Consider the following 13646-nt stretch of genomic DNA (forward strand, 5'->3'; position numbering starts at 1 on the left):
GAACAAGTGCTTGAACAAAAGGTCAAGTTGGAGTATGTTCCTTCTAAAGAACAAGTTGTTGATATTCTCACAAAACCACTGCCCAGAGAGACTTTTGAATATCTCAGACAAAAGCTGGGAGTAGTTGATGCTTCATCCTGCTATTGAAGCTTGTTTGTTCTAAAGAAAAGTTGGTATACGCATATTGTATAAGGGATATCCGCGTACATACGCTGATTTATGCAGGTGAAGTCGCGTATATGGAATTCTGAACAGCAAGGGCAGACTCTGGTTGGAGAAGGTCTGAGATGGGTATGCTAGAATTCTTCAGGCACAGTTTCAAGGGGTGCAGTAGGCACAGTTTCAGGGGGAGGAGCTTAAAGTCTAATAAAGCATTGTTGACATTTAGATGCTTTTGGTTCTAGTCCACAACTATTTTTGGTTTCAGGAGAAGGAGCACAAAAGGAAATCTTGGTTGCTGATCTAAAAGATGATTATCAGATGCTGCTGATGACTTTCATAAGTCTTGGTCTAGATTCTTCGTCTCTATGTCATGTATCTCTTTTGTGATATCTCTTTTATGGTGTCAAGGTCATGTAACGGCCTTTGTTGGTTTCCCCACTATGCCTGGTGTTATCACTGAAAATGCTGTTGTCAAAAATTTTTAGCATATCTAAAAGGCAGGGTGTTTTCGCAGCGCCTGAATTCTGTTTAGCAGTTTCGCAGCGCTACCTGTTTGCGTGGTTTCGTAGCGTGCTACGAAACTGGGGATTTGTTTGAATTCTCAGAGGAGACCCAAATGACAATTGCTAAAACACAAGAAGACCGAATTCATATGCTGGTATTCTCATCAATATTACCAATTCTGAAGGTAAAATTTATCCTTATTCCATGTAGTAAAAAACCTAAAGGGTGCTACACACCCATGACCATAACAATGGGCAAGTTTCAACTAATTAAGAAGTCATGGCCAGCTATATCTGATATTGATATTGTAAACCCCAGCGAAAATGTAGGAAGGGGCATCTGGGTGTGAAGGGGCACATGGTCCACACCGACAAAAGAAAGTATTAGGAGGAGCGAGCACTTCAAAGTTTTTGGCCTCCATCACTCATAAAAGCTTACAAGCTGATTAGTGCAAGCATTCAGCAATGGCTAGATATGAAAATAACAGAGTTTTAACATGGAGTAGCACGTGAGTCATACACAGAGAAAACTTATAAGCAGGAGTGAACACTGAAGATTCTGTTGAACATCGCTCATCAAAGCAGCAATGGCCGGAGATGAAAACCAAGAGAGTTTTAATATGGAGTCTCAGGGATTAATTGCATTGGATGGCTCTGTCGATCTCAAAGGCAGGCCCGTTCTCAGGTCCAAAACTGGAAGATGGAAGGCTTGTTCCTTCGTCGTTGCCTATGAGGTCTTCGAAAGGATGGCTTATTATGGGATTGCCTCCAATTTGGTGATTTACCTGACAGATAAGTTGCATGAAGATACTGTGAGCTCGTCATCGAATGTCTCTAACTGGTCTGGTACAATCTGGATCACCCCTATCATCGGCGCCTATATTGCAGATACTCACTGGGGACGCTATTGGACATTCACAGTGTTTTCATTCGTCTATATTGCGGGGATGGTAATTTTGACATTGGCGGTTTCATTGCAATCTCTGAGACCGCCAGAATGCACACCGGGCTCCAACTTCGGTCAGAAAGCTTCCAAGTTCCAGGACCGTGTGGGATTCTCTGTGGGTTATGCTATTCCCACGGTGGGATTGATTATATCTGTCATACTATTCTTAATAGGTACTCCATTTTACAGACACAAAGTTCAGAATGGGAATCCATTCGATCGCATGGCTCAAGTAATTGTTGCAGTAGTTCGTAAATGGAGAGTTAATGTGCCGTCGGATCCCACGGAACTTCATGAGGTTGACCCCAAAGCCTATGTTGCTAAAGGCAGATTCCCCATTGCTCATACTCCGGTTTTGAGGTTTTTGGACAAAGCAGCAACAAAGGATGGTCCAGTGTTAGAAAAAGCAGAGAAGGTTTGATAGATAATGGTACGCGGACATCAGTTTGTGAATTTACAGGTGCTACACTAATACTTTTGGCTACTAGATCGATGGCCGGCCAGTAGAGAAGAAGAGGGTGGGCCCACAATTGAATAGTGGAGATCACCGGATTCATATGGTTGATGCTGCAGAAAACACACCCAGTCCTAAGCGATTAATGCCAAGTGTCAAGTAGCTTTATAAAGAATTTGATTGCCATAAGGCCGCCATGGTTAGTGACACTGGGATAGAGATGTGGCGCAAAAGCTGGAATGATATTGATTGATGTCGTTAAAAGATAAGTGCACTAGTGAATGGCATCCGTGAAAGATTGAATGGCATCCCCTGGAGGCTGTAGAATTGAGGGAGGTTGACGGCAAGGCGGAGAAGATGGTTCTGTCGGTGTTTGGTTACGGTTCCATAATATGGAAGGCGGGTTTCCACTATGACAAACAACGAGTTGGTTTCATCAAAGGCTACCGTCGTCTTTTCCATCAAGGGAGCACATACCATAGAGGAACCCCTGCCAATCCCGGCAGGACTGTTACACTCGAGCCTCACGATGGCCACATCAGTCGAGGCGTTGCTTACAGGGTTTCTGGACAGGAAGCTGAAGATATTGCTTTATCTTATCTAGAAGTGAGAGAGAAGGAATATGACCAAAAGGCCTACGTTGATTTCTATTTTGAAAAGGATTCAATAGAGCCAGCTATATCTGGAGTCCTTGTGTACATTGCATCAACAGACAAGAATTCGAATTAAAATTACCTGGACCCTGTACCATTGGAAATGATGGCTCATCAAATTGTTGGAGCTGTGAGTCCTTCCAGGCCTAACATTGAATATCTCTTTCAACTAGAGACAGCTCTACTTGAGATAGGTTGCAATGACAGTTACGTGACAGACCTCGCAAATGCAGTTAGGAAAGTATTAACATGCAAAGATGGAGATGCTACTTCAAATGGAGATGCAAAGTACTGAACTTCAGTGTGAACTTCAGCAATTTGTTGTCTTATTCGCGAGATTGGTTTAAAGGATATTTTGCCGAGCCTTTTGAGTTCTATAACATGCGCTGCCTCAATCTAGAATATCTCTGATGTTATTGTGGATCCATTGAGAGATAAAGTTGCTAGTGCCCACATTGCAGCTTTGATTTCTAGGTTCTATGCATAAAAAACAGAGTCCCTGTAGGAATTATATCTTCATCAAATCCTTCATCCAAAAGAAAATCAGTGACAGTAGAGAATTAGGAGCACAAGGCTAAATTTTATACTATCGATGCTTTTGACTCTAAATGGGAGAAATTTCTAGATCCAGGGGAGTTCATTGTGATGGTTTCATTGGTTAAGAAAATTCGGAAACTTTACAACAAAAAGATGCAGCTGATTCTGACAGACAAGCCGAAGTTGATATATGTAGACCCAGTCAAATTGCAAAGGGTGAGATAGTTTGGTTTGATAATCCTAAGGAGCTTAATGTCCAAGTGTTGAATTCTTCCAACTTTAAGATCTGTACTTTGAAAAAGACCACCTCATTTGAAGATTTGAAGACAGCAAGGAATACTCCAGTGACTTTATGTTCCAGTTGGGATTTATGAAGCTTTTTATTGGTTTGATGCTAATCAAGTTGGCTGTGATATGTAATGATAGAAGCAAGCTTCATCTTCTTAAAACTATTTAGGTTCCTAATAGCTGTAAAAATGTCTGAAGAGATCATGAATTTAAGCAGAAAACGCTTCAAAGATATATAGGTTCTGTTTTGACATCTACAGCAGTTTCGTAGCACGCTACGAAACTGCTGTAGAATGTTGTTTTGTGGAAAAACAATGAATTTTGATGATGAGGTCAGTTAATGGTAAAAGAAGGTCTCAAACTCAGGCAGGGAGATCATACATGGGTTTCATACCAACTCAAACAGTGACAGGTGTAGGTCTTGAAGGGAAAATAAAATATTTTGTTTATTTTCATAAAGTTTTCTCAAAGGCAATTTATGACCGAGCTACTAGGGTATTGGTGGGGTTACCAGAATGTTCGGTTGATACACCTGTTGGTCCTTGAAGTATCCAGATCATATAGCATATGGTGATTATGCGTTGTTAATTGAAGGTTCAAAGAACTTGGAGTGTGGTCTTTAAATGATGAAGAGGAATGGAAGACAGGGGACCGTGGATATAGGATGATTAATTTTATCAATTAATAAGCTGTCTTACAGCTAGCATCCGAGACCAGCTTGCTCGGTGAATGCTCCCTTAACATATCTTAGCCATAATGGAAATCATACAGCTGTCCAGCATCCAAGAAAGCATCAAGCCTGCGAGGAGAAAAGAATTAGTGTTTTAGTTTGATTAGGGCTTTATGTAATTACAGCCCAGCATGTTTGTAATTAATGCATTAGTTAGTAGCATGTAGGAGTAGTTAATAGGGTTTTCGAGCTCCCTCTAGAAAGGGAGGAATGTATTCATATAAATAGAAAAAGTTAGAATGTAGAAAGGGTTGGATACTTAATAGAAAAACAGTGTTGTTTTGGGCCATTGTAAGACCTTTTTTGACAGTAATAGTAAAACAGAGTTATTCTCTTCTCAAGATTCTCGAAGGATTGTCATGATCAAATGTGGTGATGATGTGTTATATTTTATGTTATTTTATGGTTTTGTTGTATGCAATCACTCAGAATTCATAATTATATGCTCTGACTTCCTGTGTATACAGCAAGCTATGTGTTGGTGGAATATGTTTGACATGTAATGCTAAGAGCCTTGATTTCCATGAGGTCACTGTGTTTTCCTTGTTTACTTGATATTATAGACTCCATAGCCCAATGAGAGCTAGTTTGATGTGTTTCCAACCAGTTATGCTTTCATAAGTGAATAAAGAGTTAGCCATCTAGTGTTTGAAGGATTTTATTAAGAGTTGTGAGAGAGCCCTCTCTGATTAGGAAGGCTAATTCCTAATCTAAAGTTTGGTCTGAAACAGTTACATGAGACCTTGCTTGGTTGCAGTCCCTAGTACTGGTTTTGTGATAACACCTGGGATGAATGATGTAATGTATTTGGTTGTTATATGTAAATTTCTATTGTATCCCCTCTTGGTTGGGAGTATGGATGTATGTATTGAGTCTTTTGGTGATAGGAAGGTCCTTTATGATGTATAAGTCTTGGTTCTCTTTGAAGAACATCTTTTGCAGAGCTTGCCTACAGTCAGGGGGAGCATGTTCAGCACAGCAGAGCGGAGATATCAGCATGAAATCAGGGGGAGCACAGCCCTTTGCCCTTGATGACAAAGGGGGAGAATGTTTCTAAGGATCTTGGATCTTGGGGTTGCCATCAAGTCCAAAGTGGGATATTGTTGGCATTTTGGCACAGGTGTGGCGCTACGGTACAGGTGTTGTCCTTGATGGCTGGGGTTGCCATCAAGTCCAAAGGGGGAGATTGTTGGCATTTTGGCACAGGTGTGGCGCTACGATACAGGTGTTGTCCTTGATGGCAACTCTCTTTGATGATAGATCTCATTCCAGACTACAAGAATGAAGAGAATTTTCATATACGCAGGTTCATTAAGCCCAAGTTGTGTATACACGTTGGTACTCTATATAATAAGTCGCGGATACGCAGGATCGCTATATACGAAGTCACGTATACACGTAGTTTCATGAACAGAAAAGAGCGTACATGTCGAGAAGCTTCCTTTTGGTCCGTGGTAGTTAGTCCTCGGTACTTGAGCCTATGTTTTTTACCAAGGTATCTCGACAGACGTGTTGATCTCTAGTTTTGAAGTTGTTGGTATTGGATTACTATGGTTTTGGCCCATGGTATTGAGCAAGGCCTAAGACTATAAAAGGAGAAGAAGATCATTAGGCAAGTGCATAGAAAAAGTCTTGAATATCTGATAAAGAAAGAGATCTAGTATGCAGGTTCTGGGTTGCTTGATCTAAGCTAAGGAGAGATCACACCGGGTGATGGAAGACTAGATCTAAGGATAGATTGGGATCAAATGATTTGAAATGAACTATCGGTATATGGTTGATTATGCGTATTTTTAGATCTGAATACTGACGCAATGTTATGTTCTGGGTATGACTGATGTCTGGTACAGCTGCAAGTTATGAGAAACTATTTTTAGATCTGTACGCAGGTTGTCTTTGGTAAAAGCGCGTGTATACACGGGTTGATCTCATTGAATTAGCGTATATCTTTTGAAGTTTAATTTTTGGGGTTTCAGTTGGGTCTGACTGTTATTGCAGAGTTCTGTAGTCTGCTCTGTGTTCTGGTGATTGGGTGTTGACAGGGTTTCAGTGGTTCAGTGATTCAAAGATTGATGATGCTTGTATCAAGGTTGTTCTGTGCTTCAGTGATGTGTTATGAAAATTGATGAATTGTGGTCTTCAGATTGTAATGTTGTGCTTCAGGAATATCCAGTCTGAAAATGTATGAAAAGTGGTACCTGAAGGAAAGAAGATTGTAGGCCAGCACCTACGTACTAGTATCTTGGCTAGTACAAGAGCAAGGGGGTTGGAGCTCCCTTCCAGGAGAGTCTGGAAAACGAGAGAAGGTTGTAGTCTTCTGCAGGTTGTAGCCTGCGTACTGGTATAAGGCTGCACCAGTACAAAAGATTGTAAACTAAAGTTTCTTATTAAAGAAAGGTAGAGACGACTTGCAGCAGGTGGTTTTCACCCACATTGGGTTTCCACCTTATATCATGGTGTTCATGTGTGTGGTTTTTGTGTGATGATCTGTTCTGTTATACTGCACCTGTTTACTATTAATATGGTTAATAATGTCCTAATGCATTTACTGAAGATAAACTAACTGAATCTTAAGATTTCTGGTTATACGTTGGTTGCTTTAGACACAGTAGCGTGTACACGCTGGTTCACTTAACTGAAGTAGCGTATAGGTTTCTGAGTATGAAATTGAAATTTTTTTTCTGATAATATTGATTCACCCCCCCTCTCAGTATTATTTCCAACAATATTCATGTCGTAGAGTCATCTACGGCCAAATCAAAATCCAGCGGTAAGAAGAAGGGGAAGAAGAAAAATAAATCAGATAAAAATTCGAAAGAGAAACCAAATAAAATAGAATCTACTGATGAGAAACGTAAACCTCGTTATCCTTGTCTCATTTGTGACGAAGAACATTTTACAAGAGACTGCCCTCATCGTGCTGTGGTTGCGAAAATCGTCAAAGGTTCTCAAACGCCTGCTGTCTTGAAGGATCCTTTTCCTAGTCAAGACAGTAAGATGATAGGTTCTTCCTCAAATGCCTCAGAAGAACCCATAATGATGATGTCCCATGTTAGGATTGTGACACGATCGCAAGATTATGGAAGTAAAAGTCCTGTTGGTGGTAAGGAAGCAGAATCTTCTAATTCGAACCCATCAACTTCAACTCTCGGTTCCAATCCGCTACAGATTGAGAAACCTAACCCAGACTTAGTAATCAAACCTCCCGATAAGGGTATACTTCGAAAGTCAACTTTCAATCCTCATGTGAGAGCTGCTCAGAACTATAACATTGTTGAAGATTTAGCTATTTCACCTTCAGAAATGTCAGCTTTGGAGGTGTTGCAATCATGTCCAACACAGCATAAATTTCTATTGTCGGCTATAGGAGCTGTTGATATTCAGGACTCGAACCTTATAATTTTTTATTTATAAAATAGTACACCTCGCTTACCTCATCAAATGGGTTTCCAGATTCCAGTGTTAGTCAAAAAAAGACCTTGCTATAGGACTGTAATTGATGAGGGAGCTTCAACGTGTATTATGTCGATCCAGTGTTGGAGATTGCTTGGTTCTCCTATACTTAATCAATCCCCAACGATTCTAAAGGCTTTTTATGGTCGTGGGTTCCATCCTTTTGGAATTCTATAGGATTTACCTATAGGGGTTGAAGGCAAAACTGTTAATCTAGATGTGGAGGTGGTTGATGCCCCTCTAGATTACAACCTTCTCTTGGGTCACAGTTGGTCTTATGCTTATAAAGTTTCCTCATAATGGAAAGATCGTAACTATAGACCAGCTAACTTATTATACACCCAACCCAGCCTCTTCTGAAAGTATCCAGCATGTCGGCAAAACAACTATCCCTTATAAGGATGTTGGAGTAGGACTAGTTAAAGATTCTGGTTTACTAGGAACTTTTTCCTTTCCTCCTCCTAACGTATCGCCTTCTACTGCAACCATTCATGTGATTTCATCAGACACTATTGTTTATGATGATCCTTGGATCATACCTTCTGAGTCTGAGATGGATTCATTTGGTGATTCTATGCCTTTGAGTCCCTATGAAGTTGCGTATCAGGGTGTATAGTCATTTTCCGACCCTTATTCAACTGAAATTGACCTAATGAATGTGGTCCATGAAGAATCACTTTCAACATCAAACTCAGATTCAACGACATTTTCCAAACTTGTTCATACACATGAGCAAATTCGTGAAATTTTGTCGGTTGATGATTTACCATGGGAAGATTTTCATCATAGATCTTCGTTCTTACCTGAGATTGATCATTTTGAAAAAGATTTTTCATCCATTTTTACGAATGATTATGTTAAGGAACCACAAAATCTATTGCAAAATCTTGATTTTGAGTTACATTTACGAAATATTTCTCCAACAGTTCCTATTGACATTTCAATTAAACTTGGAATTGTTGAAAACATTCATATAGGTGCCTCCTGTACGGAAGATGAATTTCAAACATATAAGGCCCTATTTCAAGAATTCCACGACGTGTTTGCCTGGTCATATTAGGAAATGCTAGGAATTGATCCAACAATTATTGTTCATGAAATCAAAACTTACCCGGATGCTAAACCTGTCTGGAAATGTTTGCGTCAGATCCACCCGCGAAAAGCTGCTGCAATTAAAGCAGAAGTTGAAAAATTTCTTAAAGCAGGTTTCATTTATCCAATTCCCTTAACGGATTGGGTATCGAATATTGTTCCTATTAATAAAAAACAAGGGATGATAAGAATATGTATCGATTATAAGGATATTAATCGAGCCTGTCCAAAAGACAATTATCCAACTCCCTATATCGATCAGATTATCGATGATTGTGCCGGTAGTGAAATATTCTCCTTTATGGATGGTTTTTCCGGTTACAATCAAATCAACACTCTACCTACTGATCAACCAAAAACGATTTTCATTTGTCCATGGGAGATGTTTGCTTACTTCAAATGACCTTTTGGGTTGAAGAATGCCGGAGCAACTTTTCAAAGAGCTATGTCTTACGCATTTCATGACATCAAGCACATTGTGCAACCTTATCTCGATGATTTACCTGCTCATTCATTACATAGAGCCAATCATCTTATTCATTTACGAGAAATCTTTATTAGATGTAGGCATTATCAGATTAGGTTGAATCCACACAAATGTGTTTTCTGTATAAAAATGGGTTGGTTACTCGGGTTTGTTGTTTCGAAAGTCGGCATTCATGTCGATCCCTCGAAGGTTGAAGATATTTTCAAATTGCCTCCTCCTTCGACTCTTCACCAACTCCAAAGTTTGCAAGGGAAAGCAAACTTTTTACGTCGATTCATTCCTAACTACGCCGAGATAACAAAGGGTTTTACCAGGTTGTTGAAACATAATACTCCATTCTTTTGGGATGAGATAGCTGAAAAATCTTTTGATGCACTAAAACACATGTTGACCCATGCGCCGTTATTGCATCCTCCCAACTACAACCAGGACTACTTCTTATATCTAGCCGCCTCTCATTCCACCATCGGAATGGTGTTAGTTCAGGAAGATGAATTTATTAGTGAACATGTGATTTACTACCTTAGTCGAACCTTAAATTCGACTAAGCTAAAATATTCACATGTGGAGAAATTGGCCCTGGCAGCTGTTCAAGCTGTCCAACGTTTTCGTCATTACATTTTACTACGCAAAACTACCGTAATTTCTGACTGCAACCCTATGATCTATATTCTGACCAAACAATTGCTAGGGGCAAGTATTCCAAATGGATTTTTATCCTGCAGGAATTTGACTTGGAGTTTGAAAAATCTAAGTCAAAGAAATCTTTAGTTTTTGCGGAGTTGATGTGTGACTTCCCGCGTGCTGATACTGAAACTGTGGCGGAAGAGCCCATTGCGGACTAATCCTTGTTTCTAATCAGCACTCTTGATCCATGGTATGGAGATATCATAGTTTATCTCCAAACCCAATCCTTTCAGCCTGAAATTTCAAGATCTCAGCGTCGGAAAATACGATTCCAATCCCAACAATTCAAAAATATTGGAGATACACTTTATTGTCGTGGGGTGGACTTTGCCATACTTTGCCAACTTTTCTAAATTGGTAATCTCTTCCTTAATTAATGTCTACTTTTATAATAAGAAAATCAAACTTTACTAAGAGATTTAAAAAAAAAGCTAATAGGTGATTATTAACAATTTTCCTCCATGTATGCTAATCATTGTTAGGTAACAAGTAGGCCTTCCATATAAATCATGACAAAGTCACCAAAATCAAAGCTAAAAACCAAAGGAAAAGAATTCTTAAGCCAAAATGAAAAAGAAATCAGCAAACAAAAATGAAGAAATTGAAAAGTGAAAGGAAAATCCAAGTTTTTTGAAATACATACTCTAACAAGAATGGTTATACCATTGTCTCAACAATATGAAGAAAAAGAAAATAATCGTGTAATCAGTCCTTCTTATGTCGAGATTTTAGAAAAATCATACCTTGTAGGGTTGTAAGTGTTTTTAGGCTTTTTGGATAACAGTGATGATAAAATTCAGCCACAATGAAAATTTCTTGTCCGATATCAATCTTCTTGTTTCAAAGCATCAACTTAATCATTTTCTAATAAAAATAATGCTTAGAGAAACAAGCTAAAGGTTCTAAAACTTCCTGGTGTAGCTGTTTTAATGAGGATTATTGTTGCTTCTTGAAATTAAGCCAGGAGAAGAGTATGGACTTCGAAAATATGATCTGGTAGAGGATTGAAAGCTTTTATGAAGAGCTGCAAAACAGATTTATATATCAGAAAACAAAACTGAAACTAAACTAACAAAATGGAAATTAATTAAAGTGGGTACATGAATCTTACCATTGGATAATTGCTTTTGATCTTACCTGAAAGGTATCAGTTTCTCCAAACTAGCTGACTTATTTTAATTAACATTAAAAACTTGAAGAAGTCAAACTAACCAAAATCCTATAACCCAAAATCATTATTTATTTTATCTAAACTAAAGCAAGCAGTAAAATAAAAATGGAATGCTTATTACTCAAGGGAATTGAAATTAAAACCAATGCATTAGAAATGAGAATGAGAATTTGCAATAATGACCTTTTCTCAAAATATTATAAATTTCATATAAACTCCATGATTTTGTAAATTGTCCAGAATCAAGACCAAATCCAAGATGATAAAATTTAAATCTGAAGATAGAAAGGTCTTGAATTTCTTATTTAATTATGGAATTATATATTTAAAACCAATGTTGTTAAAATCACGATAAAATCGCGATTTTATCGGAAAATCGCGATTTTTTCCTCTGCCCGATCAAATCGCGATTTTTATCCGTAAAAATCGCCACTTTTTTTTTATACCGATTTTTATCGAAAAAATCGCGATTTTTTGCGTAAAAATCGTGGGAGGCGCGGGCAGCGGGGTTTTATATGGCAAATTCGATTTTTTTTTAATTCATTGTGCTGTCGCCGCGCGGAGGAGGAGGAGAAGAGGTGAGGGAGAGGAGTTGAAGGGTTTCCGTCGGATTTGGGAGCGAATCCAAGCGTTTTTAGGAGGAATCCAAGCCAAGATCACCAATTTGTCCATAAAAGAGGTATGTAGATTAATTTTTTTTGGTTTTGCTTCTATAAAAACTTTGGTTTTCATTGTTTTTAAAGAATTTTTTGAAATTTTTCATTGATTTGGGATGGGTAATTTGTTATGACTATGAGAACCAATTTTTTATTTTTATTTTCTCATTTTTTTTAAACATTGTTTATTTTTTTTGAATTTTCATTGTTTTTTGGCATTTGCCATTGGCATTTGGTTGGGTAACTTGGGTTTAGAAATTGGGATTTTGGAAATAATTAACTTGTAATTTTGCAAATGCTAAATTGTAATTTGTATTATGTAATCCTAAATTCCTATTTCCTAATCCTTATTTTTCCATAGGTTTGCAAATTCAAAATTCAAAAACAAACATGCCAAGGAAATTGGATCCTTTCTGGGGATATGGTGACCCTAAAACTCCGAATGATAGACAAAACTTGTATTGCAAGTTGTGTGGAAAGGAAATATTCGGGGGGGTGTACAAGTTGAAGTTCCACCTTGCACAAATCCCTGGACATGATGTGGGGCCCTGTCTAAATACAAATGCTGAAATTATCCAAAAAGCCATGAGAGCATTGGGAGAATTAGAGCACACTAGAGATGCCAAAGAAGAACTCAAAAGGCAACTAAAAAGGTCAGTTGAAGGAAGTGGGCCAAGTGGCACTGGTTCTACTGCAGCGTCAGTCAATCCGGTAGCTGCATCATCATATTTTGTTCCTCGAACCACACCTGGTTCACAACCAACTATTGGTTCAATGCTAAAAAGAACTGAAAAAGAACAAGCTGACAAGTTGATGACAAAATTTCTCCTCTGGAGTGATATTCCTTTCAGCATTGTAAGGAGTAATCCATTTTTCCAACCTACTGTTGATGCTATTGCCAGTGTTGGCCCGAGGTACAAAATCCCTTCTCTTCATGATTTCAGAGGTCGGCTTCTTCAAGATGAAAAGCGTGACTGCACCCAAAGATTGGAGGATTTTAGGGCATCATGGGCACAAACAGGATGCACTGTTATGTCAGATGGTTGGACTGACCAAAAGGGGAGAACCCTTATAAACTTCTTGGTTAGTTGTCCCAAGGGGACTATGTTTATCAAATCTGTTGATGCAACTCATCAAATCAAAGATGCAAGAACTTTATGTGATTTGCTGGATGTGTTTATTTTGGAGGTGGGTGCAGAAAATGTTGTCCAAGTCATAACGGACAATGCTGCAAATTATGTTGCTGTTGGTAGAATGCTTATGGACAGGCATCCTGCTTTATTTTGGACACCTTGTGCTGCCCATTGTATTGATTTGATGTTAGAGGACATAGGGAAAATTCCCTTTGTCAAAGAGGTTGTTGACTCATCAAAAAGCATCACAAAATTTATTTACAATCACACATCTGTGCTTAGCTTGATGAGAAAATGCACCAACAACAAAGAGTTGGTGCGCCCCGCCATTACACGGTTTGCGATGAGTTTCATATCTCTTCAATCCCTCTTGAATTCTATGTGGGATTTGAAGAGAATGTTTCTTTCAAAGGAGTGGCGTGCTTCGTCAATGAGCCGCAAACCAGAAGGAGAGGCCGTCTGCAGACTAGTTTCATACCAGGAAGACTTCTGGGCGGGAGTGCAGGAGGTGTGCACTGTTACAGAACCTTTGGTAAAGGTTCTTCGGTTGGTTGATGGTGAGAAGCCCGCAATGAGCTATTTGTATGAAGCCATGGACAGGGCCAAAGAAGCCATTCGGTCCTACTATGATGATAAGGGAGATGATGGGTTTCAGAGACAACTCCTTCTATGGGAAGTCATTGATGAGCGATGG

General features: G+C 38.9%; 2 pseudogenes; both read left to right on the top strand.

Moving 5' to 3' along the window:
* The first annotated feature begins 1252 nt into the window (after positions 1 to 1252).
* Positions 1253 to 2032, top strand: LOC149264364 (protein NRT1/ PTR FAMILY 5.1 pseudogene; annotated as a pseudogene).
* Positions 2033 to 2422: 390 nt separating this feature from the next.
* LOC149264365 (gamma-glutamylcyclotransferase 2-3 pseudogene) lies at positions 2423 to 3013 on the top strand (annotated as a pseudogene).
* The last annotated feature ends 10633 nt before the right edge of the window (positions 3014 to 13646 follow it).

The sequence above is a fragment of the Pinus tabuliformis genome, chromosome 6 (genome assembly GCF_031772625.1).
Source record: "Pinus tabuliformis cultivar Carrire ecotype Pingquan chromosome 6, CPIR1, whole genome shotgun sequence".
Taxonomy (NCBI): Eukaryota; Viridiplantae; Streptophyta; class Pinopsida; order Pinales; family Pinaceae; genus Pinus; species Pinus tabuliformis.